Source organism: Thunnus albacares, chromosome 10 (assembly GCF_914725855.1).
Source record: "Thunnus albacares chromosome 10, fThuAlb1.1, whole genome shotgun sequence".
Classification (NCBI taxonomy): Eukaryota; Metazoa; Chordata; class Actinopteri; order Scombriformes; family Scombridae; genus Thunnus; species Thunnus albacares.
Genome location: NC_058115.1, coordinates 5,523,114 through 5,549,331, shown reverse-complemented (window position 1 = coordinate 5,549,331; position 26,218 = coordinate 5,523,114). Strand labels below are relative to the sequence as shown.

Sequence of the window (26,218 nt, the reverse complement as noted above, 5' to 3'; positions counted from 1 at the left end):
GTGGTGTCCAAAGTTGAACATTTGAGTTCTCATGATTTAGAAATAGTGCTGGTCAAAGCAGAGACACCTGGGAAATTCCTGCTCTTCACACTTGGTCGCTCAGTAATGTTGGAGAGCAGCACTGTACATTTCTGATGTCGCTATGGACACTGACAGTTAAGAACTTGATTGATTTGCTGTTTCCTCCCTTGGAAATACCACGGGCCAAACATGACCCCTTTCGAAGCGGAGGTAGTGTGGCCGAGTGGTCTAAGGCGCTGGATTTAGGCTCCAGTCTCTATGGAGGCGTGGGTTCAAATCCCACCACTGCCATATTTAGCTCCTGGTATTTGGAGTTTCTCTCCATAAACTGGGCATCCCTGTTCTTCATCATGGCAGGAAGGTGCGAAAGATCTTAGCTGTTAAAGAAACCTCCCTGTCAGGTAGTGTGGCCGAGTGGTCTAAGGCGCTGGATTAAGGCTCCAGTCCCTCAGGGGGCGTGGGTTCGAATCCCACCACTGCCAGTCGGACGTTTGCACCTCACCTGTCAGCTAACCTTCGAAAACAGTCTTTGCCAACTGAAAGTGTTGTCTCAGGCTACTTGCAGTCTCTATCAGTGTGGGTTCAAAACCCACCACTGCGACCTTCAGCTCTTGGAAGTTGGAATTTCTAGCCATAAACACAGGATAACGGCGGGGCGGAAGATGGGCAAAGTCATTCGAAATTCCCAGCAAGGTCTGGTGTAACTGCTTGACTGCGCATACCGTTACAGGGAAGCCTATCAAGTCTTAAACCGGAATGTGCACCTACTCAGCGCTTTTCCATCAGTGTTTTCAGAATAAAAGAATTCACGTTCTTATGACAAGGTCATATTTCAGATTGAAACATTTCCACTTTGGTGCGTTACTTCCAAGTAGATTTGCATAGGAAGAGCAGTTGCCAATCCGGTCCTCCTTTTTGGAGGTCCACTTGATTTACCGAAAGTCTCCAGGTGGTCTGACATTGGTTTTTAAATGTCAGGGAAATGCGGGTGAAAGCCCTAGCTTCCTTAAAGAAGAGCAGAGTGGCGCAGCGGAAGCGTGCTGGGCCCATAACCCAGAGGTCGATGGATCGAAACCATCCTCTGCTAATCATACCTTTTCACATCCAGCAAGGCTCCATGCAGTCTTCATGTCATGCAGTCCCACCGCTGCCAGTCAGACATTTTGTCCTTCATTGTTCAAGTAAACCTGTCAAGTACATGGCCAGGCAAAGATGATTAAATTGTCCCTTTCAGGGCCTCTGTATGTATTAGACTTGTACCACAAAATGCAAGGCAACGTCCTCTGGTGATCATGAACCCGATGTCAGTGGTGGTGTCCAAAGTTGAACATTTGAGTTCTCATGATTTAGAAATAGTGCTGGTCAAAGCAGAGACACCTGGGAAATTCCTGCTCTTCACACTTGGTCGCTCAGTAATGTTGGAGAGCAGCACTGTACATTTCTGATGTCGCTATGGACACTGACAGTTAAGAACTTGATTGATTTGCTGTTTCCTCCCTTGGAAATACCACGGGCCTAACATGACCCCTTTCGAAGTGGAGGTAGTGTGGCCGAGTGGTCTAAGGCGCTGGATTTAGGCTCCAGTCTCTATGGAGGCGTGGGTTCAAATCCCACCACTGCCATATTTAGCTCCTGGTATTTGGAGTTTCTCTCCATAAACTGGGCATCATGGCAGGAAGGTGCGAAAGATCTTAGCTGTTAAAGAAACCTCCCTGTCAGGTAGTGTGGCCGAGTGGTCTAAGGCGCTGGATTAAGGCTCCAGTCCCTCAGGGGGCGTGGGTTCGAATCCCACCACTGCCAGTCGGACGTTTGCACCTCACCTGTCAGCTAACCTTCGAAAACAGTCTTTGCCAACTGAAAGTGTTGTCTCAGGCTACTTGCAGTCTCTATCAGTGTGGGTTCAAAACCCACCACTGCGACCTTCAGCTCTTGGAAGTTGGAATTTCTAGCCATAAACACAGGATAACAGCGGGGCGGAAGATGGGCAAAGTCATTCGAAATTCCCAGCAAGGTCTGGTGTAACTGCTTGACTGCGCATACCGTTACAGGGAAGCCTATCAAGTCTTAAACCGGAATGTGCACCTACTCAGCGCTTTTCCATCAGTGTTTTCAGAATGAAAGAATTCACGTTCTTATGACAAGGTCATATTTCAGATTGAAACATTTCCACTTTGGTGCGTTACTTCCAAGTAGATTTGCATAGGAAGAGCAGTTGCCAATCCGGTCCTCCTTTTTGGAGGTCCACTTGATTTACCGAAAGTCTCCAGGTGCTCTGACATTGGTTTTTAAATGTCAGGGAAATGTGGGTGAAAGCCCTAGCTTCCTTAACGAAGAGCAGAGTGGCGCAGCGGAAGCGTGCTGGGCCCATAACCCAGAGGTCGATGGATCGAAACCATCCTCTGCTAATCATACCTTTTCACATCCAGCAAGGCTCCATGCAGTCTTCATGTCATGCAGTCCCACCGCTGCCAGTCAGACATTTTGTCCTTCATTGTTCAAGTAAACCTGTCAAGTACATGGCCAGGCAAAGATGATTAAACTGTCCCTTTCAGGGCCTCTGTATGTATTAGACTTGTACCACAAAATGCAAGGCAACGTCCTCTGGTGATCATGAACCCGATGTCAGTGGTGGTGTCCAAAGTTGAACATTTGAGTTCTCATGATTTAGAAATAGTGCTGGTCAAAGCAGAGACACCTGGGAAATTCCTGCTCTTCACACTTGGTCGCTCAGTAATGTTGGAGAGCAGCACTGTACATTTCTGATGTCGCTATGGACACTGACAGTTAAGAACTTGATTGATTTGCTGTTTCCTCCCTTGGAAATACCACGGGCCAAACATGACCCCTTTCGAAGCGGAGGTAGTGTGGCCGAGTGGTCTAAGGCGCTGGATTTAGGCTCCAGTCTCTATGGAGGCGTGGGTTCAAATCCCACCACTGCCATATTTAGCTCCTGGTATTTGGAGTTTCTCTCCATAAACTGGGCATCATGGCAGGAAGGTGCGAAAGATCTTAGCTGTTAAAGAAACCTCCCTGTCAGGTAGTGTGGCCGAGTGGTCTAAGGCGCTGGATTAAGGCTCCAGTCCCTCAGGGGGCGTGGGTTCGAATCCCACCACTGCCAGTCGGACGTTTGCACCTCACCTGTCAGCCAACCTTCGAAAACAGTCTTTGCCAACTGAAAGTGTTGTCTCAGGCTACTTGCAGTCTCTATCAGTGTGGGTTCAAAACCCACCACTGCGACCTTCAGCTCTTGGAAGTTGGAATTTCTAGCCATAAACACAGGATAACGGCGGGGCAAAGTCATTCGAAATTCCCAGCAAGGTCTGGTGTAACTGCTTGACTGCGCATACCGTTACAGGGAAGCCTATCAAGTCTTAAACCGGAATGTGCACCTACTCAGCGCTTTTCCATCAGTGTTTTCAGAATGAAAGAATTCACGTTCTTATGACAAGGTCATATTTCAGATTGAAACATTTCCACTTTGGTGCGTTACTTCCAAGTAGATTTGCATAGGAAGAGCAGTTGCCAATCCGGTCCTCCTTTTTGGAGGTCCACTTGATTTACCGAAAGTCTCCAGGTGGTCTGACATTGGTTTTTAAATGTCAGGGAAATGTGGGTGAAGGCCCTAGCTTCCTGAACGAAGAGCAGAGTGGCGCAGCGGAAGCGTGCTGGGCCCATAACCCAGAGGTCGATGGATCGAAACCATCCTCTGCTAATCATACCTTTTCACATCCAGCAAGGCTCCATGCAGTCTTCATGTCATGCAGTCCCACCGCTGCCAGTCAGACATTTTGTCCTTCATTGTTCAAGTAAACCTGTCAAGTACATGGCCAGGCAAAGATGATTAAACTGTCCCTTTCAGGGCCTCTGTATGTATTAGACTTGTACCACAAAATGCAAGGCAACGTCCTCTGGTGATCATGAACCCGATGTCAGTGGTGGTGTCCAAAGTTGAACATTTGAGTTCTCATGATTTAGAAATAGTGCTGGTCAAAGCAGAGACACCTGGGAAATTCCTGCTCTTCACACTTGGTCGCTCAGTAATGTTGGAGAGCAGCACTGTACATTTCTGATGTCGCTATGGACACTGACAGTTAAGAACTTGATTGATTTGCTGTTTCCTCCCTTGGAAATACCACGGGCCAAACATGACCCCTTTCGAAGCGGAGGTAGTGTGGCCGAGTGGTCTAAGGCGCTGGATTTAGGCTCCAGTCTCTATGGAGGCGTGGGTTCAAATCCCACCACTGCCATATTTAGCTCCTGGTATTTGGAGTTTCTCTCCATAAACTGGGCATCATGGCAGGAAGGTGCGAAAGATCTTAGCTGTTAAAGAAACCTCCCTGTCAGGTAGTGTGGCCGAGTGGTCTAAGGCGCTGGATTAAGGCTCCAGTCCCTCAGGGGGCGTGGGTTCGAATCCCACCACTGCCAGTCGGACGTTTGCACCTCACCTGTCAGCTAACCTTCGAAAACAGTCTTTGCCAACTGAAAGTGTTGTCTCAGGCTACTTGCAGTCTCTATCAGTGTGGGTTCAAAACCCACCACTGCGACCTTCAGCTCTTGGAAGTTGGAATTTCTAGCCATAAACACAGGATAACGGCGGGGCGGAAGATGGGCAAAGTCATTCGAAATTCCCAGCAAGGTCTGGTGTAACTGCTTGACTGCGCATACCGTTACAGGGAAGCCTATCAAGTCTTAAACCGGAATGTGCACCTACTCAGCGCTTTTCCATCAGTGTTTTCAGAATAAAAGAATTCACGTTCTTATGACAAGGTCATATTTCAGATTGAAACATTTCCACTTTGGTGCGTTACTTCCAAGTAGATTTGCATAGGAAGAGCAGTTGCCAATCCGGTCCTCCTTTTTGGAGGTCCACTTGATTTACCGAAAGTCTCCAGGTGGTCTGACATTGGTTTTTAAATGTCAGGGAAATGCGGGTGAAAGCCCTAGCTTCCTTAAAGAAGAGCAGAGTGGCGCAGCGGAAGCGTGCTGGGCCCATAACCCAGAGGTCGATGGATCGAAACCATCCTCTGCTAATCATACCTTTTCACATCCAGCAAGGCTCCATGCAGTCTTCATGTCATGCAGTCCCACCGCTGCCAGTCAGACATTTTGTCCTTCATTGTTCAAGTAAACCTGTCAAGTACATGGCCAGGCAAAGATGATTAAATTGTCCCTTTCAGGGCCTCTGTATGTATTAGACTTGTACCACAAAATGCAAGGCAACGTCCTCTGGTGATCATGAACCCGATGTCAGTGGTGGTGTCCAAAGTTGAACATTTGAGTTCTCATGATTTAGAAATAGTGCTGGTCAAAGCAGAGACACCTGGGAAATTCCTGCTCTTCACACTTGGTCGCTCAGTAATGTTGGAGAGCAGCACTGTACATTTCTGATGTCGCTATGGACACTGACAGTTAAGAACTTGATTGATTTGCTGTTTCCTCCCTTGGAAATACCACGGGCCTAACATGACCCCTTTCGAAGTGGAGGTAGTGTGGCCGAGTGGTCTAAGGCGCTGGATTTAGGCTCCAGTCTCTATGGAGGCGTGGGTTCAAATCCCACCACTGCCATATTTAGCTCCTGGTATTTGGAGTTTCTCTCCATAAACTGGGCATCATGGCAGGAAGGTGCGAAAGATCTTAGCTGTTAAAGAAACCTCCCTGTCAGGTAGTGTGGCCGAGTGGTCTAAGGCGCTGGATTAAGGCTCCAGTCCCTCAGGGGGCGTGGGTTCGAATCCCACCACTGCCAGTCGGACGTTTGCACCTCACCTGTCAGCTAACCTTCGAAAACAGTCTTTGCCAACTGAAAGTGTTGTCTCAGGCTACTTGCAGTCTCTATCAGTGTGGGTTCAAAACCCACCACTGCGACCTTCAGCTCTTGGAAGTTGGAATTTCTAGCCATAAACACAGGATAACAGCGGGGCGGAAGATGGGCAAAGTCATTCGAAATTCCCAGCAAGGTCTGGTGTAACTGCTTGACTGCGCATACCGTTACAGGGAAGCCTATCAAGTCTTAAACCGGAATGTGCACCTACTCAGCGCTTTTCCATCAGTGTTTTCAGAATGAAAGAATTCACGTTCTTATGACAAGGTCATATTTCAGATTGAAACATTTCCACTTTGGTGCGTTACTTCCAAGTAGATTTGCATAGGAAGAGCAGTTGCCAATCCGGTCCTCCTTTTTGGAGGTCCACTTGATTTACCGAAAGTCTCCAGGTGCTCTGACATTGGTTTTTAAATGTCAGGGAAATGTGGGTGAAAGCCCTAGCTTCCTTAACGAAGAGCAGAGTGGCGCAGCGGAAGCGTGCTGGGCCCATAACCCAGAGGTCGATGGATCGAAACCATCCTCTGCTAATCATACCTTTTCACATCCAGCAAGGCTCCATGCAGTCTTCATGTCATGCAGTCCCACCGCTGCCAGTCAGACATTTTGTCCTTCATTGTTCAAGTAAACCTGTCAAGTACATGGCCAGGCAAAGATGATTAAACTGTCCCTTTCAGGGCCTCTGTATGTATTAGACTTGTACCACAAAATGCAAGGCAACGTCCTCTGGTGATCATGAACCCGATGTCAGTGGTGGTGTCCAAAGTTGAACATTTGAGTTCTCATGATTTAGAAATAGTGCTGGTCAAAGCAGAGACACCTGGGAAATTCCTGCTCTTCACACTTGGTCGCTCAGTAATGTTGGAGAGCAGCACTGTACATTTCTGATGTCGCTATGGACACTGACAGTTAAGAACTTGATTGATTTGCTGTTTCCTCCCTTGGAAATACCACGGGCCAAACATGACCCCTTTTGAAGCGGAGGTAGTGTGGCCGAGTGGTCTAAGGCGCTGGATTTAGGCTCCAGTCTCTATGGAGGCGTGGGTTCAAATCCCACCACTGCCATATTTAGCTCCTGGTATTTGGAGTTTCTCTCCATAAACTGGGCATCATGGCAGGAAGGTGCGAAAGATCTTAGCTGTTAAAGAAACCTCCCTGTCAGGTAGTGTGGCCGAGTGGTCTAAGGCGCTGGATTAAGGCTCCAGTCCCTCAGGGGGCGTGGGTTCGAATCCCACCACTGCCAGTCGGACGTTTGCACCTCACCTGTCAGCCAACCTTCGAAAACAGTCTTTGCCAACTGAAAGTGTTGTCTCAGGCTACTTGCAGTCTCTATCAGTGTGGGTTCAAAACCCACCACTGCGACCTTCAGCTCTTGGAAGTTGGAATTTCTAGCCATAAACACAGGATAACGGCGGGGCAAAGTCATTCGAAATTCCCAGCAAGGTCTGGTGTAACTGCTTGACTGCGCATACCGTTACAGGGAAGCCTATCAAGTCTTAAACCGGAATGTGCACCTACTCAGCGCTTTTCCATCAGTGTTTTCAGAATGAAAGAATTCACGTTCTTATGACAAGGTCATATTTCAGATTGAAACATTTCCACTTTGGTGCGTTACTTCCAAGTAGATTTGCATAGGAAGAGCAGTTGCCAATCCGGTCCTCCTTTTTGGAGGTCCACTTGATTTACCGAAAGTCTCCAGGTGCTCTGACATTGGTTTTTAAATGTCAGGGAAATGTGGGTGAAAGCCCTAGCTTCCTGAACGAAGAGCAGAGTGGCGCAGCGGAAGCGTGCTGGGCCCATAACCCAGAGGTCGATGGATCGAAACCATCCTCTGCTAATCATACCTTTTCACATCCAGCAAGGCTCCATGCAGTCTTCATGTCATGCAGTCCCACCGCTGCCAGTCAGACATTTTGTCCTTCATTGTTCAAGTAAACCTGTCAAGTACATGGCCAGGCAAAGATGATTAAACTGTCCCTTTCAGGGCCTCTGTATGTATTAGACTTGTACCACAAAATGCAAGGCAACGTCCTCTGGTGATCATGAACCCGATGTCAGTGGTGGTGTCCAAAGTTGAACATTTGAGTTCTCATGATTTAGAAATAGTGCTGGTCAAAGCAGAGACACCTGGGAAATTCCTGCTCTTCACACTTGGTCGCTCAGTAATGTTGGAGAGCAGCACTGTACATTTCTGATGTCGCTATGGACACTGACAGTTAAGAACTTGATTGATTTGCTGTTTCCTCCCTTGGAAATACCACGGGCCAAACATGACCCCTTTCGAAGCGGAGGTAGTGTGGCCGAGTGGTCTAAGGCGCTGGATTTAGGCTCCAGTCTCTATGGAGGCGTGGGTTCAAATCCCACCACTGCCATATTTAGCTCCTGGTATTTGGAGTTTCTCTCCATAAACTGGGCATCATGGCAGGAAGGTGCGAAAGATCTTAGCTGTTAAAGAAACCTCCCTGTCAGGTAGTGTGGCCGAGTGGTCTAAGGCGCTGGATTAAGGCTCCAGTCCCTCAGGGGGCGTGGGTTCGAATCCCACCACTGCCAGTCGGACGTTTGCACCTCACCTGTCAGCTAACCTTCGAAAACAGTCTTTGCCAACTGAAAGTGTTGTCTCAGGCTACTTGCAGTCTCTATCTACTTCCACTGCAACCTTCAGCTCTTGGAAGTTGGAATTTCTAGCCATAAACACAGGATAACGGCGGGGCAAAGTCATTCGAAATTCCCAGCAAGGTCTGGTGTAACTGCTTGACTGCGCATACCGTTACAGGGAAGCCTATCAAGTCTTAAACCGGAATGTGCACCTACTCAGCGCTTTTCCATCAGTGTTTTCAGAATGAAAGAATTCACGTTCTTATGACAAGGTCATATTTCAGATTGAAACATTTCCACTTTGGTGCGTTACTTCCAAGTAGATTTGCATAGGAAGAGCAGTTGCCAATCCGGTCCTCCTTTTTGGAGGTCCACTTGATTTACCGAAAGTCACCAGGTGCTCTGACATTGGTTTTTAAATGTCAGGGAAATGCGGGTGAAAGCCCTAGCTTCCTTAACGAAGAGCAGAGTGGCGCAGCGGAAGCGTGCTGGGCCCATAACCCAGAGGTCGATGGATCGAAACCATCCTCTGCTAATCATACCTTTTCACATCCAGCAAGGCTCCATGCAGTCTTCATGTCATGCAGTCCCACCGCTGCCAGTCAGACATTTTGTCCTTCATTGTTCAAGTAAACCTGTCAAGTACATGGCCAGGCAAAGATGATTAAACTGTCCCTTTCAGGGCTTCTGTATGTATTAGACTTGTACCACAAAATGCAAGGCAACGTCCTCTGGTGATCATGAACCCGATGTCAGTGGTGGTGTCCAAAGTTGAACATTTGAGTTCTCATGATTTAGAAATAGTGCTGGTCAAAGCAGAGACACCTGGGAAATTCCTGCTCTTCACACTTGGTCGCTCAGTAATGTTGGAGAGCAGCACTGTACATTTTTGATGTCGCTATGGACACTGACAGTTAAGAACTTGATTGATTTGCTGTTTCCTCCCTTGGAAATACCACGGGCCAAACATGACCCCTTTCGAAGCGGAGGTAGTGTGGCCGAGTGGTCTAAGGCGCTGGATTTAGGCTCCAGTCTCTATGGAGGCGTGGGTTCAAATCCCACCACTGCCATATTTAGCTCCTGGTATTTGGAGTTTCTCTCCATAAACTGGGCATCATGGCAGGAAGGTGCGAAAGATCTTGGCTGTTAAAGAAACCTCCCTGTCAGGTAGTGTGGCCGAGTGGTCTAAGGCGCTGGATTAAGGCTCCAGTCCCTCAGGGGGCGTGGGTTCGAATCCCACCACTGCCAGTCGGACGTTTGCACCTCACCTGTCAGCTAACCTTCGAAAACAGTCTTTGCCAACTGAAAGTGTTGTCTCAGGCTACTTGCAGTCTCTATCAGTGTGGGTTCAAAACCCACCACTGCGACCTTCAGCTCTTGGAAGTTGGAATTTCTAGCCATAAACACAGGATAACGGCGGGGCGGAAGATGGGCAAAGTCATTCGAAATTCCCAGCAAGGTCTGGTGTAACTGCTTGACTGCGCATACCGTTACAGGGAAGCCTATCAAGTCTTAAACCGGAATGTGCACCTACTCAGCGCTTTTCCATCAGTGTTTTCAGAATAAAAGAATTCACGTTCTTATGACAAGGTCATATTTCAGATTGAAACATTTCCACTTTGGTGCGTTACTTCCAAGTAGATTTGCATAGGAAGAGCAGTTGCCAATCCGGTCCTCCTTTTTGGAGGTCCACTTGATTTACCGAAAGTCTCCAGGTGGTCTGACATTGGTTTTTAAATGTCAGGGAAATGCGGGTGAAAGCCCTAGCTTCCTTAAAGAAGAGCAGAGTGGCGCAGCGGAAGCGTGCTGGGCCCATAACCCAGAGGTCGATGGATCGAAACCATCCTCTGCTAATCATACCTTTTCACATCCAGCAAGGCTCCATGCAGTCTTCATGTCATGCAGTCCCACCGCTGCCAGTCAGACATTTTGTCCTTCATTGTTCAAGTAAACCTGTCAAGTACATGGCCAGGCAAAGATGATTAAATTGTCCCTTTCAGGGCCTCTGTATGTATTAGACTTGTACCACAAAATGCAAGGCAACGTCCTCTGGTGATCATGAACCCGATGTCAGTGGTGGTGTCCAAAGTTGAACATTTGAGTTCTCATGATTTAGAAATAGTGCTGGTCAAAGCAGAGACACCTGGGAAATTCCTGCTCTTCACACTTGGTCGCTCAGTAATGTTGGAGAGCAGCACTGTACATTTCTGATGTCGCTATGGACACTGACAGTTAAGAACTTGATTGATTTGCTGTTTCCTCCCTTGGAAATACCACGGGCCAAACATGACCCCTTTCGAAGCGGAGGTAGTGTGGCCGAGTGGTCTAAGGCGCTGGATTTAGGCTCCAGTCTCTATGGAGGCGTGGGTTCAAATCCCACCACTGCCATATTTAGCTCCTGGTATTTGGAGTTTCTCTCCATAAACTGGGCATCATGGCAGGAAGGTGCGAAAGATCTTAGCTGTTAAAGAAACCTCCCTGTCAGGTAGTGTGGCCGAGTGGTCTAAGGCGCTGGATTAAGGCTCCAGTCCCTCAGGGGGCGTGGGTTCGAATCCCACCACTGCCAGTCGGACGTTTGCACCTCACCTGTCAGCCAACCTTCGAAAACAGTCTTTGCCAACTGAAAGTGTTGTCTCAGGCTACTTGCAGTCTCTATCAGTGTGGGTTCAAAACCCACCACTGCGACCTTCAGCTCTTGGAAGTTGGAATTTCTAGCCATAAACACAGGATAACGGCGGGGCAAAGTCATTCGAAATTCCCAGCAAGGTCTGGTGTAACTGCTTGACTGCGCATACCGTTACAGGGAAGCCTATCAAGTCTTAAACCGGAATGTGCACCTACTCAGCGCTTTTCCATCAGTGTTTTCAGAATGAAAGAATTCACGTTCTTATGACAAGGTCATATTTCAGATTGAAACATTTCCACTTTGGTGCGTTACTTCCAAGTAGATTTGCATAGGAAGAGCAGTTGCCAATCCGGTCCTCCTTTTTGGAGGTCCACTTGATTTACCGAAAGTCTCCAGGTGCTCTGACATTGGTTTTTAAATGTCAGGGAAATGTGGGTGAAAGCCCTAGCTTCCTGAACGAAGAGCAGAGTGGCGCAGCGGAAGCGTGCTGGGCCCATAACCCAGAGGTCGATGGATCGAAACCATCCTCTGCTAATCATACCTTTTCACATCCAGCAAGGCTCCATGCAGTCTTCATGTCATGCAGTCCCACCGCTGCCAGTCAGACATTTTGTCCTTCATTGTTCAAGTAAACCTGTCAAGTACATGGCCAGGCAAAGATGATTAAACTGTCCCTTTCAGGGCCTCTGTATGTATTAGACTTGTACCACAAAATGCAAGGCAACGTCCTCTGGTGATCATGAACCCGATGTCAGTGGTGGTGTCCAAAGTTGAACATTTGAGTTCTCATGATTTAGAAATAGTGCTGGTCAAAGCAGAGACACCTGGGAAATTCCTGCTCTTCACACTTGGTCGCTCAGTAATGTTGGAGAGCAGCACTGTACATTTCTGATGTCGCTATGGACACTGACAGTTAAGAACTTGATTGATTTGCTGTTTCCTCCCTTGGAAATACCACGGGCCAAACATGACCCCTTTCGAAGCGGAGGTAGTGTGGCCGAGTGGTCTAAGGCGCTGGATTTAGGCTCCAGTCTCTATGGAGGCGTGGGTTCAAATCCCACCACTGCCATATTTAGCTCCTGGTATTTGGAGTTTCTCTCCATAAACTGGGCATCATGGCAGGAAGGTGCGAAAGATCTTAGCTGTTAAAGAAACCTCCCTGTCAGGTAGTGTGGCCGAGTGGTCTAAGGCGCTGGATTAAGGCTCCAGTCCCTCAGGGGGCGTGGGTTCGAATCCCACCACTGCCAGTCGGACGTTTGCACCTCACCTGTCAGCCAACCTTCGAAAACAGTCTTTGCCAACTGAAAGTGTTGTCTCAGGCTACTTGCAGTCTCTATCAGTGTGGGTTCAAAACCCACCACTGCGACCTTCAGCTCTTGGAAGTTGGAATTTCTAGCCATAAACACAGGATAACGGCGGGGCAAAGTCATTCGAAATTCCCAGCAAGGTCTGGTGTAACTGCTTGACTGCGCATACCGTTACAGGGAAGCCTATCAAGTCTTAAACCGGAATGTGCACCTACTCAGCGCTTTTCCATCAGTGTTTTCAGAATGAAAGAATTCACGTTCTTATGACAAGGTCATATTTCAGATTGAAACATTTCCACTTTGGTGCGTTACTTCCAAGTAGATTTGCATAGGAAGAGCAGTTGCCAATCCGGTCCTCCTTTTTGGAGGTCCACTTGATTTACCGAAAGTCTCCAGGTGCTCTGACATTGGTTTTTAAATGTCAGGGAAATGTGGGTGAAAGCCCTAGCTTCCTGAACGAAGAGCAGAGTGGCGCAGCGGAAGCGTGCTGGGCCCATAACCCAGAGGTCGATGGATCGAAACCATCCTCTGCTAATCATACCTTTTCACATCCAGCAAGGCTCCATGCAGTCTTCATGTCATGCAGTCCCACCGCTGCCAGTCAGACATTTTGTCCTTCATTGTTCAAGTAAACCTGTCAAGTACATGGCCAGGCAAAGATGATTAAACTGTCCCTTTCAGGGCCTCTGTATGTATTAGACTTGTACCACAAAATGCAAGGCAACGTCCTCTGGTGATCATGAACCCGATGTCAGTGGTGGTGTCCAAAGTTGAACATTTGAGTTCTCATGATTTAGAAATAGTGCTGGTCAAAGCAGAGACACCTGGGAAATTCCTGCTCTTCACACTTGGTCGCTCAGTAATGTTGGAGAGCAGCACTGTACATTTCTGATGTCGCTATGGACACTGACAGTTAAGAACTTGATTGATTTGCTGTTTCCTCCCTTGGAAATACCACGGGCCTAACATGACCCCTTTCGAAGCGGAGGTAGTGTGGCCGAGTGGTCTAAGGCGCTGGATTTAGGCTCCAGTCTCTATGGAGGCGTGGGTTCAAATCCCACCACTGCCATATTTAGCTCCTGGTATTTGGAGTTTCTCTCCATAAACTGGGCATCATGGCAGGAAGGTGCGAAAGATCTTAGCTGTTAAAGAAACCTCCCTGTCAGGTAGTGTGGCCGAGTGGTCTAAGGCGCTGGATTAAGGCTCCAGTCCCTCAGGGGGCGTGGGTTCGAATCCCACCACTGCCAGTCGGACGTTTGCACCTCACCTGTCAGCTAACCTTCGAAAACAGTCTTTGCCAACTGAAAGTGTTGTCTCAGGCTACTTGCAGTCTCTATCAGTGTGGGTTCAAAACCCACCACTGCGACCTTCAGCTCTTGGAAGTTGGAATTTCTAGCCATAAACACAGGATAACGGCTGGGCAAAGTCATTCGAAATTCCCAGCAAGGTCTGGTGTAACTGCTTGACTGCGCATACCGTTACAGGGAAGCCTATCAAGTCTTAAACCGGAATGTGCACCTACTCAGCGCTTTTCCATCAGTGTTTTCAGAATAAAAGAATTCACGTTCTTATGACAAGGTCATATTTCAGATTGAAACATTTCCACTTTGGTGCGTTACTTCCAAGTAGATTTGCATAGGAAGAGCAGTTGCCAATCCGGTCCTCCTTTTTGGAGGTCCACTTGATTTACCCAAAGTCTCCAGGTGGTCTGACATTGGTTTTTAAATGTCAGGGAAATGCGGGTGAAAGCCCTAGCTTCCTTAACGAAGAGCAGAGTGGCGCAGCGGAAGCGTGCTGGGCCCATAACCCAGAGGTCGATGGATCGAAACCATCCTCTGCTAATCATACCTTTTCACATCCAGCAAGGCTCCATGCAGTCTTCATGTCATGCAGTCCCACCCCTGCCAGTCAGACATTTTGTCCTTCATTGTTCAAGTAAACCTGTCAAGTACATGGCCAGGCAAAGATGATTAAATTGTCCCTTTCAGGGCCTCTGTATGTATTAGACTTGTACCACAAAATGCAAGGCAACGTCCTCTGGTGATCATGAACCCGATGTCAGTGGTGGTGTCCAAAGTTGAACATTTGAGTTCTCATGATTTAGAAATAGTGCTGGTCAAAGCAGAGACACCTGGGAAATTCCTGCTCTTCACACTTGGTCGCTCAGTAATGTTGGAGAGCAGCACTGTACATTTCTGATGTCGCTATGGACACTGACAGTTAAGAACTTGATTGATTTGCTGTTTCCTCCCTTGGAAATACCACGGGCCAAACATGACCCCTTTCGAAGCGGAGGTAGTGTGGCCGAGTGGTCTAAGGCGCTGGATTTAGGCTCCAGTCTCTATGGAGGCGTGGGTTCAAATCCCACCACTGCCATATTTAGCTCCTGGTATTTGGAGTTTCTCTCCATAAACTGGGCATCATGGCAGGAAGGTGCGAAAGATCTTAGCTGTTAAAGAAACCTCCCTGTCAGGTAGTGTGGCCGAGTGGTCTAAGGCGCTGGATTAAGGCTCCAGTCCCTCAGGGGGCGTGGGTTCGAATCCCACCACTGCCAGTCGGACGTTTGCACCTCACCTGTCAGCTAACCTTCGAAAACAGTCTTTGCCAACTGAAAGTGTTGTCTCAGGCTACTTGCAGTCTCTATCAGTGTGGGTTCAAAACCCACCACTGCGACCTTCAGCTCTTGGAAGTTGGAATTTCTAGCCATAAACACAGGATAACGGCGGGGCGGAAGATGGGCAAAGTCATTCGAAATTCCCAGCAAGGTCTGGTGTAACTGCTTGACTGCGCATACCGTTACAGGGAAGCCTATCAAGTCTTAAACCGGAATGTGCACCTACTCAGCGCTTTTCCATCAGTGTTTTCAGAATGAAAGAATTCACGTTCTTATGACAAGGTCATATTTCAGATTGAAACATTTCCACTTTGGTGCGTTACTTCCAAGTAGATTTGCATAGGAAGAGCAGTTGCCAATCCGGTCCTCCTTTTTGGAGGTCCACTTGATTTACCGAAAGTCTCCAGGTGCTCTGACATTGGTTTTTAAATGTCAGGGAAATGTGGGTGAAAGCCCTAGCTTCCTGAACGAAGAGCAGAGTGGCGCAGCGGAAGCGTGCTGGGCCCATAACCCAGAGGTCGATGGATCGAAACCATCCTCTGCTAATCATACCTTTTCACATCCAGCAAGGCTCCATGCAGTCTTCATGTCATGCAGTCCCACCGCTGCCAGTCAGACATTTTGTCCTTCATTGTTCAAGTAAACCTGTCAAGTACATGGCCAGGCAAAGATGATTAAATTGTCCCTTTCAGGGCCTCTGTATGTATTAGACTTGTACCACAAAATGCAAGGCAACGTCCTCTGGTGATCATGAACCCGATGTCAGTGGTGGTGTCCAAAGTTGAACATTTGAGTTCTCATGATTTAGAAATAGTGCTGATCAAAGCAGAGACACCTGGGAAATTCCTGCTCTTCACACTTGGTCGCTCAGTAATGTTGGAGAGCAGCACTGTACATTTCTGATGTCGCTATGGACACTGACAGTTAAGAACTTGATTGATTTGCTGTTTCCTCCCTTGGAAATACCACGGGCCTAACATGACCCCTTTCGAAGTGGAGGTAGTGTGGCCGAGTGGTCTAAGGCGCTGGATTTAGGCTCCAGTCTCTATGGAGGCGTGGGTTCAAATCCCACCACTGCCATATTTAGCTCCTGGTATTTGGAGTTTCTCTCCATAAACTGGGCATCATGGCAGGAAGGTGCGAAAGATCTTAGCTGTTAAAGAAACCTCCCTGTCAGGTAGTGTGGCCGAGTGGTCTAAGGCGCTGGATTAAGGCTCCAGTCCCTCAGGGGGCGTGGGTTCGAATCCCACCACTGCCAGTCGGACGTTTGCACCTCACCTGTCAGCTAACCTTCGAAAACATTCTTTGCCAACTGAAAGTGTTGTCTCAGGCTACTTGCAGTCTCTATCAGTGTGGGTTCAAAACCCATCACTGCGACCTTCAGCTCTTGGAAGTTGGAATTTCTAGCCATAAACACAGGATAACGGCGGGGCGGAAGATGGGCAAAGTCATTCGAAATTCCCAGCAAGGTCTGGTGTAACTGCTTGACTGCGCATACCGTTACAGGGAAGCCTATCAAGTCTTAAACCGGAATGTGCACCTACTCAGCGCTTTTCCATCAGTGTTTTCAGAATGAAAGAATTCACGTTCTTATGACAAGGTCATATTTCAGATTGAAACATTTCCACTTTGGTGCGTTACTTCCAAGTAGATTTGCATAGGAAGAGCAGTTGCCAATCCGGTCCTCCTTTTTGGAGGTCCACTTGATTTACCGAAAGTCTCCAGGTGGTCTGACATTGGTTTTTAAATGTCAGGGAAATGCGGGTGAAAGCCCTAGCTTCCTTAAAGAAGAGCAGAGTGGCGCAGCGGAAGCGTGCTGGGCCCATAACCCAGAGGTCGATGGATCGAAACCATCCTCTGCTAATCATACCTTTTCACATCCAGCAAGGCTCCATGCAGTCTTCATGTCATGCAGTCCCACCGCTGCCAGTCAGACATTTTGTCCTTCATTGTTCAAGTAAACCTGTCAAGTACATGGCCAGGCAAAGATGATTAAATTGTCCCTTTCAGGGCCTCTGTATGTATTAGACTTGTACCACAAAATGCAAGGCAACGTCCTCTGGTGATCATGAACCCGATGTCAGTGGTGGTGTCCAAAGTTGAACATTTGAGTTCTCATGATTTAGAAATAGTGCTGGTCAAAGCAGAGACACCTGGGAAATTCCTGCTCTTCACACTTGGTCGCTCAGTAATGTTGGAGAGCAGCACTGTACATTTCTGATGTCGCTATGGACACTGACAGTTAAGAACTTGATTGATTTGCTGTTTCCTCCCTTGGAAATACCACGGGCCAAACATGACCCCTTTCGAAGCGGAGGTAGTGTGGCCGAGTGGTCTAAGGCGCTGGATTTAGGCTCCAGTCTCTATGGAGGCGTGGGTTCAAATCCCACCACTGCCATATTTAGCTCCTGGTATTTGGAGTTTCTCTCCATAAACTGGGCATCATGGCAGGAAGGTGCGAAAGATCTTAGCTGTTAAAGAAACCTCCCTGTCAGGTAGTGTGGCCGAGTGGTCTAAGGCGCTGGATTAAGGCTCCAGTCCCTCAGGGGGCGTGGGTTCGAATCCCACCACTGCCAGTCGGACGTTTGCACCTCACCTGTCAGCTAACCTTCGAAAACATTCTTTGCCAACTGAAAGTGTTGTCTCAGGCTACTTGCAGTCTCTATCAGTGTGGGTTCAAAACCCATCACTGCGACCTTCAGCTCTTGGAAGTTGGAATTTCTAGCCATAAACACAGGATAACGGCGGGGCGGAAGATGGGCAAAGTCATTCGAAATTCCCAGCAAGGTCTGGTGTAACTGCTTGACTGCGCATACCGTTACAGGGAAGCCTATCAAGTCTTAAACCGGAATGTGCACCTACTCAGCGCTTTTCCATCAGTGTTTTCAGAATGAAAGAATTCACGTTCTTATGACAAGGTCATATTTCAGATTGAAACATTTCCACTTTGGTGCGTTACTTCCAAGTAGATTTGCATAGGAAGAGCAGTTGCCAATCCGGTCCTCCTTTTTGGAGGTCCACTTGATTTACCGAAAGTCTCCAGGTGGTCTGACATTGGTTTTTAAATGTCAGGGAAATGCGGGTGAAAGCCCTAGCTTCCTTAAAGAAGAGCAGAGTGGCGCAGCGGAAGCGTGCTGGGCCCATAACCCAGAGGTCGATGGATCGAAACCATCCTCTGCTAATCATACCTTTTCACATCCAGCAAGGCTCCATGCAGTCTTCATGTCATGCAGTCCCACCGCTGCCAGTCAGACATTTTGTCCTTCATTGTTCAAGTAAACCTGTCAAGTACATGGCCAGGCAAAGATGATTAAATTGTCCCTTTCAGGGCCTCTGTATGTATTAGACTTGTACCACAAAATGCAAGGCAACGTCCTCTGGTGATCATGAACCCGATGTCAGTGGTGGTGTCCAAAGTTGAACATTTGAGTTCTCATGATTTAGAAATAGTGCTGGTCAAAGCAGAGACACCTGGGAAATTCCTGCTCTTCACACTTGGTCGCTCAGTAATGTTGGAGAGCAGCACTGTACATTTCTGATGTCGCTATGGACACTGACAGTTAAGAACTTGATTGATTTGCTGTTTCCTCCCTTGGAAATACCACGGGCCAAACATGACCCCTTTCGAAGCGGAGGTAGTGTGGCCGAGTGGTCTAAGGCGCTGGATTTAGGCTCCAGTCTCTATGGAGGCGTGGGTTCAAATCCCACCACTGCCATATTTAGCTCCTGGTATTTGGAGTTTCTCTCCATAAACTGGGCATCATGGCAGGAAGGTGCGAAAGATCTTAGCTGTTAAAGAAACCTCCCTGTCAGGTAGTGTGGCCGAGTGGTCTAAGGCGCTGGATTAAGGCTCCAGTCCCTCAGGGGGCGTGGGTTCGAATCCCACCACTGCCAGTCGGACGTTTGCACCTCACCTGTCAGCTAACCTTCGAAAACAGTCTTTGCCAACTGAAAGTGTTGTCTCAGGCTACTTGCAGTCTCTATCAGTGTGGGTTCAAAACCCACCACTGCGACCTTCAGCTCTTGGAAGTTGGAATTTCTAGCCATAAACACAGGATAACGGCGGGGCGGAAGATGGGCAAAGTCATTCGAAATTCCCAGCAAGGTCTGGTGTAACTGCTTGACTGCGCATACCGTTACAGGGAAGCCTATCAAGTCTTAAACCGGAATGTGCACCTACTCAGCGCTTTTCCATCAGTGTTTTCAGAATGAAAGAATTCACGTTCTTATGACAAGGTCATATTTCAGATTGAAACATTTCCACTTTGGTGCGTTACTTCCAAGTAGATTTGCATAGGTCCTCCTTTTTGGAGGTCCACTTGATTTATCGAAAGTCTCCAGGTGCTCTGACATTGGTTTTTAAATCAGGGAAATGTGGGTGAAAGCCCTAGCTTCCTGAACGAAGAGCAGAGTGGCGCAGCGGAAGCGTGCTGGGCCCATAACCCAGAGGTCGATGGATCGAAACCATCCTCTGCTAATCATACCTTTTCACATCCAGCAAGGCTCCATGCAGTCTTCATGTCATGCAGTCCCACCCCTGCCAGTCAGACATTTTGTCCTTCATTGTTCAAGTAAACCTGTCAAGTACATGGCCAGGCAAAGATGATTAAATTGTCCCTTTCAGGGCCTCTGTATGTATTAGACTTGTACCACAAAATGCAAGGCAACGTCCTCTGGTGATCATGAACCCGATGTCAGTGGTGGTGTCCAAAGTTGAACATTTGAGTTCTCATGATTTAGAAATAGTGCTGGTCAAAGCAGAGACACCTGGGAAATTCCTGCTCTTCACACTTGGTCGCTCAGTAATGTTGGAGAGCAGCACTGTACATTTCTGATGTCGCTATGGACACTGACAGTTAAGAACTTGATTGATTTGCTGTTTCCTCCCTTGGAAATACCACGGGCCAAACATGACCCCTTTCGAAGCGGAGGTAGTGTGGCCGAGTGGTCTAAGGCGCTGGATTTAGGCTCCAGTCTCTATGGAGGCGTGGGTTCAAATCCCACCACTGCCATATTTAGCTCCTGGTATTTGGAGTTTCTCTCCATAAACTGGGCATCATGGCAGGAAGGTGCGATCTTAGCTGTTAAAGAAACCTCCCTGTCAGGTAGTGTGGCCGAGTGGTCTAAGGCGCTGGATTAAGGCTCCAGTCCCTCAGGGGGCGTGGGTTCGAATCCCACCACTGCCAGTCGGACGTTTGCACCTCACCTGTCAGCTAACCTTCGAAAACAGTCTTTGCCAACTGAAAGTGTTGTCTCAGGCTACTTGCAGTCTCTATCAGTGTGGGTTCAAAACCCACCACTGCGACCTTCAGCTCTTGGAAGTTGGAATTTCTAGCCATAAACACAGGATAACAGCGGGGCGGAAGATGGGCAAAGTCATTCGAAATTCCCAGCAAGGTCTGGTGTAACTGCTTGACTGCGCATACCGTTACAGGGAAGCCTATCAAGTCTTAAACCGGAATGTGCACCTACTCAGCGCTTTTCCATCAGTGTTTTCAGAATGAAAGAATTCACGTTCTTATGACAAGGTCATATTTCAGATTGAAACATTTCCACTTTGGTGCGTTACTTCCAAGTAGATTTGCATAGGAAGAGCAGTTGCCAATCCGGTCCTCCTTTTTGGAGGTCCACTTGATTTACCGAAAGTCTCCAGGTGCTCTGACATTGGTTTTTAAATGTCAGGGAAATGTGGGTGAAAGCCCTAGCTTTCTTAACGAAGAGCAGAGTGGCGCAGCGGAAGCGTGCTGGGCCCATAACCCAGAGGTCGATGGATCGAAACCATCCTCTGCTAATCATACCTTTTCACATCCAGCAAGGCTCCATGCAGTCTTCATGTCATGCAGTCCCACCGCTGCCAGTCAGACATTTTGTCCTTCATTGTTCAAGTAAACCTGTCAAGTACATGGCCAGGCAAAGATGATTAAACTGTCCCTTTCAGGGCCTCTGTATGTATTAGACTTGTACCACAAAATGCAAGGCAACGTCCTCTGGTGATCATGAACCCGATGTCAGTGGTGGTGTCCAAAGTTGAACATTTGAGTTCTCATGATTTAGAAATAGTGCTGGTCAAAGCAGAGACACCTGGGAAATTCCTGCTCTTCACACTTGGTCGCTCAGTAATGTTGGAGAGCAGCACTGTACATTTCTGATGTCGCTATGGACACTGACAGTTAAGAACTTGATTGATTTGCTGTTTCCTCCCTTGGAAATACCACGGGCCAAACATGACCCCTTTCGAAGCGGAGGTAGTGTGGCCGAGTGGTCTAAGGCGCTGGATTTAGGCTCCAGTCTCTATGGAGGCGTGGGTTCAAATCCCACCACTGCCATATTTAGCTCCTGGTATTTGGAGTTTCTCTCCATAAACTGGGCATCATGGCAGGAAGGTGCGAAAGATCTTAGCTGTTAAAGAAACCTCCCTGTCAGGTAGTGTGGCCGAGTGGTCTAAGGCGCTGGATTAAGGCTCCAGTCCCTCAGGGGGCGTGGGTTCGAATCCCACCACTGCCAGTCGGACGTTTGCACCTCACCTGTCAGCCAACCTTCGAAAACAGTCTTTGCCAACTGAAAGTGTTGTCTCAGGCTACTTGCAGTCTCTATCAGTGTGGGTTCAAAACCCACCACTGCGACCTTCAGCTCTTGGAAGTTGGAATTTCTAGCCATAAACACAGGATAACGGCGGGGCAAAGTCATTCGAAATTCCCAGCAAGGTCTGGTGTAACTGCTTGACTGCGCATACCGTTACAGGGAAGCCTATCAAGTCTTAAACCGGAATGTGCACCTACTCAGCGCTTTTCCATCAGTGTTTTCAGAATGAAAGAATTCACGTTCTTATGACAAGGTCATATTTCAGATTGAAACATTTCCACTTTGGTGCGTTACTTCCAAGTAGATTTGCATAGGAAGAGCAGTTGCCAATCCGGTCCTCCTTTTTGGAGGTCCACTTGATTTACCGAAAGTCTCCAGGTGCTCTGACATTGGTTTTTAAATGTCAGGGAAATGTGGGTGAAAGCCCTAGCTTTCTTAACGAAGAGCAGAGTGGCGCAGCGGAAGCGTGCTGGGCCCATAACCCAGAGGTCGATGGATCGAAACCATCCTCTGCTAATCATACCTTTTCACATCCAGCAAGGCTCCATGCAGTCTTCATGTCATGCAGTCCCACCGCTGCCAGTCAGACATTTTGTCCTTCATTGTTCAAGTAAACCTGTCAAGTACATGGCCAGGCAAAGATGATTAAACTGTCCCTTTCAGGGCCTCTGTATGTATTAGACTTGTACCACAAAATGCAAGGCAACGTCCTCTGGTGATCATGAACCCGATGTCAGTGGTGGTGTCCAAAGTTGAACATTTGAGTTCTCATGATTTAGAAATAGTGCTGGTCAAAGCAGAGACACCTGGGAAATTCCTGCTCTTCACACTTGGTCGCTCAGTAATGTTGGAGAGCAGCACTGTACATTTCTGATGTCGCTATGGACACTGACAGTTAAGAACTTGATTGATTTGCTGTTTCCTCCCTTGGAAATACCACGGGCCAAACATGACCCCTTTCGAAGCGGAGGTAGTGTGGCCGAGTGGTCTAAGGCGCTGGATTTAGGCTCCAGTCTCTATGGAGGCGTGGGTTCAAATCCCACCACTGCCATATTTAGCTCCTGGTATTTGGAGTTTCTCTCCATAAACTGGGCATCATGGCAGGAAGGTGCGAAAGATCTTAGCTGTTAAAGAAACCTCCCTGTCAGGTAGTGTGGCCGAGTGGTCTAAGGCGCTGGATTAAGGCTCCAGTCCCTCAGGGGGCGTGGGTTCGAATCCCACCACTGCCAGTCGGACGTTTGCACCTCACCTGTCAGCTAACCTTCGAAAACAGTCTTTGCCAACTGAAAGTGTTGTCTCAGGCTACTTGCAGTCTCTATCAGTGTGGGTTCAAAACCCACCACTGCGACCTTCAGCTCTTGGAAGTTGGAATTTCTAGCCATAAACACAGGATAACGGCGGGGCGGAAGATGGGCAAAGTCATTCGAAATTCCCAGCAAGGTCTGGTGTAACTGCTTGACTGCGCATACCGTTACAGGGAAGCCTATCAAGTCTTAAACCGGAATGTGCACCTACTCAGCGCTTTTCCATCAGTGTTTTCAGAATGAAAGAATTCACGTTCTTATGACAAGGTCATATTTCAGATTGAAACATTTCCACTTTGGTGCGTTACTTCCAAGTAGATTTGCATAGGAAGAGCAGTTGCCAATCCGGTCCTCCTTTTTGGAGGTCCACTTGATTTACCGAAAGTCTCCAGGTGCTCTGACATTGGTTTTTAAATGTCAGGGAAATGTGGGTGAAAGCCCTAGCTTCCTTAACGAAGAGCAGAGTGGCGCAGCGGAAGCGTGCTGGGCCCATAACCCAGAGGTCGATGGATCGAAACCATCCTCTGCTAATCATACCTTTTCACATCCAGCAAGGCTCCATGCAGTCTTCATGTCATGCAGTCCCACCGCTGCCAGTCAGACATTTTGTCCTTCATTGTTCAAGTAAACCTGTCAAGTACATGGCCAGGCAAAGATGATTAAACTGTCCCTTTCAGGGCCTCTGTATGTATTAGACTTGTACCACAAAATGCAAGGCAACGTCCTCTGGTGATCATGAACCCGATGTCAGTGGTGGTGTCCAAAGTTGAACATTTGAGTTCTCATGATTTAGAAATAGTGCTGGTCAAAGCAGAGACACCTGGGAAATTCCTGCTCTTCACACTTGGTCGCTCAGTAATGTTGGAGAGCAGCACTGTACATTTCTGATGTCGCTATGGACACTGACAGTTAAGAACTTGATTGATTTGCTGTTTCCTCCCTTGGAAATACCACGGGCCAAACATGACCCCTTTCGAAGCGGAGGTAGTGTGGCCGAGTGGTCTAAGGCGCTGGATTTAGGCTCCAGTCTCTATGGAGGCGTGGGTTCAAATCCCACCACTGCCATATTTAGCTCCTGGTATTTGGAGTTTCTCTCCATAAACTGGGCATCATGGCAGGAAGGTGCGATCTTAGCTGTTAAAGAAACCTCCCTGTCAGGTAGTGTGGCCGAGTGGTCTAAGGCGCTGGATTAAGGCTCCAGTCCCTCAGGGGGCGTGGGTTCGAATCCCACCACTGCCAGTCGGACGTTTGCACCTCACCTGTCAGCTAACCTTCGAAAACAGTCTTTGCCAACTGAAAGTGTTGTCTCAGGCTACTTGCAGTCTCTATCAGTGTGGGTTCAAAACCCACCACTGCGACCTTCAGCTCTTGGAAGTTGGAATTTCTAGCCATAAACACAGGATAACGGCTGGGCAAAGTCATTCGAAATTCCCAGCAAGGTCTGGTGTAACTGCTTGACTGTGCATACCGTTACAGGGAAGCCTATCAAGTCTTAAACCGGAATGTGCACCTACTCAGCGCTTTTCCATCAGTGTTTTCAGAATGAAAGAATTCACGTTCTTATGACAAGGTCATATTTCAGATTGAAACATTTCCACTTTGGTGCGTTACTTCCAAGTAGATTTGCATAGGAAGAGCAGTTGCCAATCCGGTCCTCCTTTTTGGAGGTCCACTTGATTTACCGAAAGTCACCAGGTGCTCTGACATTGGTTTTTAAATGTCAGGGAAATGCGGGTGAAAGCCCTAGCTTCCTTAACGAAGAGCAGAGTGGCGCAGCGGAAGCGTGCTGGGCCCATAACCCAGAGGTCGATGGATCGAAACCATCCTCTGCTAATCATACCTTTTCACATCCAGCAAGGCTCCATGCAGTCTTCATGTCATGCAGTCCCACCGCTGCCAGTCAGACATTTTGTCCTTCATTGTTCAAGTAAACCTGTCAAGTACATGGCCAGGCAAAGATGATTAAATTGTCCCTTTCAGGGCCTCTGTATGTATTAGACTTGTACCACAAAATGCAAGGCAACGTCCTCTGGTGATCATGAACCCGATGTCAGTGGTGGTGTCCAAAGTTGAACATTTGAGTTCTCATGATTTAGAAATAGTGCTGGTCAAAGCAGAGACACCTGGGAAATTCCTGCTCTTCACACTTGGTCGCTCAGTAATGTTGGAGAGCAGCACTGTACATTTCTGATGTCGCTATGGACACTGACAGTTAAGAACTTGATTGATTTGCTGTTTCCTCCCTTGGAAATACCACGGGCCAAACATGACCCCTTTCGAAGCGGAGGTAGTGTGGCCGAGTGGTCTAAGGCGCTGGATTTAGGCTCCAGTCTCTATGGAGGCGTGGGTTCAAATCCCACCACTGCCATATTTAGCTCCTGGTATTTGGAGTTTCTCTCCATAAACTGGGCATCATGGCAGGAAGGTGCGAAAGATCTTAGCTGTTAAAGAAACCTCCCTGTCAGGTAGTGTGGCCGAGTGGTCTAAGGCGCTGGATTAAGGCTCCAGTCCCTCAGGGGGCGTGGGTTCGAATCCCACCACTGCCAGTCGGACGTTTGCACCTCACCTGTCAGCCAACCTTCGAAAACAGTCTTTGCCAACTGAAAGTGTTGTCTCAGGCTACTTGCAGTCTCTATCAGTGTGGGTTCAAAACCCACCACTGCGACCTTCAGCTCTTGGAAGTTGGAATTTCTAGCCATAAACACAGGATAACGGCGGGGCAAAGTCATTCGAAATTCCCAGCAAGGTCTGGTGTAACTGCTTGACTGCGCATACCGTTACAGGGAAGCCTATCAAGTCTTAAACCGGAATGTGCACCTACTCAGCGCTTTTCCATCAGTGTTTTCAGAATGAAAGAATTCACGTTCTTATGACAAGGTCATATTTCAGATTGAAACATTTCCACTTTGGTGCGTTACTTCCAAGTAGATTTGCATAGGAAGAGCAGTTGCCAATCCGGTCCTCCTTTTTGGAGGTCCACTTGATTTACCGAAAGTCTCCAGGTGCTCTGACATTGGTTTTTAAATGTCAGGGAAATGTGGGTGAAAGCCCTAGCTTTCTTAACGAAGAGCAGAGTGGCGCAGCGGAAGCGTGCTGGGCCCATAACCCAGAGGTCGATGGATCGAAACCATCCTCTGCTAATCATACCTTTTCACATCCAGCAAGGCTCCATGCAGTCTTCATGTCATGCAGTCCCACCGCTGCCAGTCAGACATTTTGTCCTTCATTGTTCAAGTAAACCTGTCAAGTACATGGCCAGGCAAAGATGATTAAACTGTCCCTTTCAGGGCCTCTGTATGTATTAGACTTGTACCACAAAATGCAAGGCAACGTCCTCTGGTGATCATGAAC

The 26,218-nt window shown here is 48.0% G+C and overlaps 40 non-coding genes across 40 annotated transcripts; all 40 read left to right on the top strand.

Moving 5' to 3' along the window:
- Nucleotides 1-230: 230 nt before the first annotated feature.
- On the top strand, nt 231-312 carry trnal-uag. The gene has a single exon. It is a non-coding gene; the product is annotated as a tRNA-Leu (tRNA).
- A 109-nt stretch (nt 313-421) lies between these two features.
- On the top strand, nt 422-503 carry trnal-aag. The gene has a single exon. It is a non-coding gene; the product is annotated as a tRNA-Leu (tRNA).
- A 1,058-nt stretch (nt 504-1,561) lies between these two features.
- trnal-uag lies at nt 1,562-1,643 on the top strand. The gene has a single exon. It is a non-coding gene; the product is annotated as a tRNA-Leu (tRNA).
- A 96-nt stretch (nt 1,644-1,739) lies between these two features.
- Nucleotides 1,740-1,821, top strand: trnal-aag. The gene has a single exon. It is a non-coding gene; the product is annotated as a tRNA-Leu (tRNA).
- A 1,058-nt stretch (nt 1,822-2,879) lies between these two features.
- trnal-uag lies at nt 2,880-2,961 on the top strand. The gene has a single exon. It is a non-coding gene; the product is annotated as a tRNA-Leu (tRNA).
- Nucleotides 2,962-3,057: 96 nt separating this feature from the next.
- trnal-aag lies at nt 3,058-3,139 on the top strand. The gene has a single exon. It is a non-coding gene; the product is annotated as a tRNA-Leu (tRNA).
- A 1,047-nt stretch (nt 3,140-4,186) lies between these two features.
- Nucleotides 4,187-4,268, top strand: trnal-uag. The gene has a single exon. It is a non-coding gene; the product is annotated as a tRNA-Leu (tRNA).
- A 96-nt stretch (nt 4,269-4,364) lies between these two features.
- On the top strand, nt 4,365-4,446 carry trnal-aag. Its single transcript has one exon. It is a non-coding gene; the product is annotated as a tRNA-Leu (tRNA).
- Nucleotides 4,447-5,504: 1,058 nt separating this feature from the next.
- Nucleotides 5,505-5,586, top strand: trnal-uag. The gene has a single exon. It is a non-coding gene; the product is annotated as a tRNA-Leu (tRNA).
- Nucleotides 5,587-5,682: 96 nt separating this feature from the next.
- trnal-aag lies at nt 5,683-5,764 on the top strand. Its single transcript has one exon. It is a non-coding gene; the product is annotated as a tRNA-Leu (tRNA).
- A 1,058-nt stretch (nt 5,765-6,822) lies between these two features.
- trnal-uag lies at nt 6,823-6,904 on the top strand. The gene has a single exon. It is a non-coding gene; the product is annotated as a tRNA-Leu (tRNA).
- Nucleotides 6,905-7,000: 96 nt separating this feature from the next.
- Nucleotides 7,001-7,082, top strand: trnal-aag. The gene has a single exon. It is a non-coding gene; the product is annotated as a tRNA-Leu (tRNA).
- Nucleotides 7,083-8,129: 1,047 nt separating this feature from the next.
- Nucleotides 8,130-8,211, top strand: trnal-uag. The gene has a single exon. It is a non-coding gene; the product is annotated as a tRNA-Leu (tRNA).
- Nucleotides 8,212-8,307: 96 nt separating this feature from the next.
- On the top strand, nt 8,308-8,389 carry trnal-aag. The gene has a single exon. It is a non-coding gene; the product is annotated as a tRNA-Leu (tRNA).
- Nucleotides 8,390-9,422: 1,033 nt separating this feature from the next.
- trnal-uag lies at nt 9,423-9,504 on the top strand. Its single transcript has one exon. It is a non-coding gene; the product is annotated as a tRNA-Leu (tRNA).
- A 96-nt stretch (nt 9,505-9,600) lies between these two features.
- Nucleotides 9,601-9,682, top strand: trnal-aag. Its single transcript has one exon. It is a non-coding gene; the product is annotated as a tRNA-Leu (tRNA).
- Nucleotides 9,683-10,740: 1,058 nt separating this feature from the next.
- trnal-uag lies at nt 10,741-10,822 on the top strand. Its single transcript has one exon. It is a non-coding gene; the product is annotated as a tRNA-Leu (tRNA).
- Nucleotides 10,823-10,918: 96 nt separating this feature from the next.
- trnal-aag lies at nt 10,919-11,000 on the top strand. The gene has a single exon. It is a non-coding gene; the product is annotated as a tRNA-Leu (tRNA).
- A 1,047-nt stretch (nt 11,001-12,047) lies between these two features.
- trnal-uag lies at nt 12,048-12,129 on the top strand. Its single transcript has one exon. It is a non-coding gene; the product is annotated as a tRNA-Leu (tRNA).
- A 96-nt stretch (nt 12,130-12,225) lies between these two features.
- On the top strand, nt 12,226-12,307 carry trnal-aag. Its single transcript has one exon. It is a non-coding gene; the product is annotated as a tRNA-Leu (tRNA).
- Nucleotides 12,308-13,354: 1,047 nt separating this feature from the next.
- On the top strand, nt 13,355-13,436 carry trnal-uag. The gene has a single exon. It is a non-coding gene; the product is annotated as a tRNA-Leu (tRNA).
- A 96-nt stretch (nt 13,437-13,532) lies between these two features.
- On the top strand, nt 13,533-13,614 carry trnal-aag. Its single transcript has one exon. It is a non-coding gene; the product is annotated as a tRNA-Leu (tRNA).
- A 1,047-nt stretch (nt 13,615-14,661) lies between these two features.
- trnal-uag lies at nt 14,662-14,743 on the top strand. Its single transcript has one exon. It is a non-coding gene; the product is annotated as a tRNA-Leu (tRNA).
- Nucleotides 14,744-14,839: 96 nt separating this feature from the next.
- Nucleotides 14,840-14,921, top strand: trnal-aag. The gene has a single exon. It is a non-coding gene; the product is annotated as a tRNA-Leu (tRNA).
- A 1,058-nt stretch (nt 14,922-15,979) lies between these two features.
- trnal-uag lies at nt 15,980-16,061 on the top strand. The gene has a single exon. It is a non-coding gene; the product is annotated as a tRNA-Leu (tRNA).
- Nucleotides 16,062-16,157: 96 nt separating this feature from the next.
- Nucleotides 16,158-16,239, top strand: trnal-aag. The gene has a single exon. It is a non-coding gene; the product is annotated as a tRNA-Leu (tRNA).
- A 1,058-nt stretch (nt 16,240-17,297) lies between these two features.
- On the top strand, nt 17,298-17,379 carry trnal-uag. The gene has a single exon. It is a non-coding gene; the product is annotated as a tRNA-Leu (tRNA).
- Nucleotides 17,380-17,475: 96 nt separating this feature from the next.
- trnal-aag lies at nt 17,476-17,557 on the top strand. Its single transcript has one exon. It is a non-coding gene; the product is annotated as a tRNA-Leu (tRNA).
- A 1,058-nt stretch (nt 17,558-18,615) lies between these two features.
- trnal-uag lies at nt 18,616-18,697 on the top strand. The gene has a single exon. It is a non-coding gene; the product is annotated as a tRNA-Leu (tRNA).
- A 96-nt stretch (nt 18,698-18,793) lies between these two features.
- trnal-aag lies at nt 18,794-18,875 on the top strand. Its single transcript has one exon. It is a non-coding gene; the product is annotated as a tRNA-Leu (tRNA).
- Nucleotides 18,876-19,911: 1,036 nt separating this feature from the next.
- On the top strand, nt 19,912-19,993 carry trnal-uag. Its single transcript has one exon. It is a non-coding gene; the product is annotated as a tRNA-Leu (tRNA).
- Nucleotides 19,994-20,085: 92 nt separating this feature from the next.
- Nucleotides 20,086-20,167, top strand: trnal-aag. Its single transcript has one exon. It is a non-coding gene; the product is annotated as a tRNA-Leu (tRNA).
- Nucleotides 20,168-21,225: 1,058 nt separating this feature from the next.
- Nucleotides 21,226-21,307, top strand: trnal-uag. The gene has a single exon. It is a non-coding gene; the product is annotated as a tRNA-Leu (tRNA).
- Nucleotides 21,308-21,403: 96 nt separating this feature from the next.
- On the top strand, nt 21,404-21,485 carry trnal-aag. The gene has a single exon. It is a non-coding gene; the product is annotated as a tRNA-Leu (tRNA).
- A 1,047-nt stretch (nt 21,486-22,532) lies between these two features.
- Nucleotides 22,533-22,614, top strand: trnal-uag. The gene has a single exon. It is a non-coding gene; the product is annotated as a tRNA-Leu (tRNA).
- Nucleotides 22,615-22,710: 96 nt separating this feature from the next.
- trnal-aag lies at nt 22,711-22,792 on the top strand. The gene has a single exon. It is a non-coding gene; the product is annotated as a tRNA-Leu (tRNA).
- Nucleotides 22,793-23,850: 1,058 nt separating this feature from the next.
- Nucleotides 23,851-23,932, top strand: trnal-uag. Its single transcript has one exon. It is a non-coding gene; the product is annotated as a tRNA-Leu (tRNA).
- Nucleotides 23,933-24,024: 92 nt separating this feature from the next.
- On the top strand, nt 24,025-24,106 carry trnal-aag. The gene has a single exon. It is a non-coding gene; the product is annotated as a tRNA-Leu (tRNA).
- Nucleotides 24,107-25,153: 1,047 nt separating this feature from the next.
- trnal-uag lies at nt 25,154-25,235 on the top strand. Its single transcript has one exon. It is a non-coding gene; the product is annotated as a tRNA-Leu (tRNA).
- Nucleotides 25,236-25,331: 96 nt separating this feature from the next.
- trnal-aag lies at nt 25,332-25,413 on the top strand. The gene has a single exon. It is a non-coding gene; the product is annotated as a tRNA-Leu (tRNA).
- The last annotated feature ends 805 nt before the right edge of the window (nt 25,414-26,218 follow it).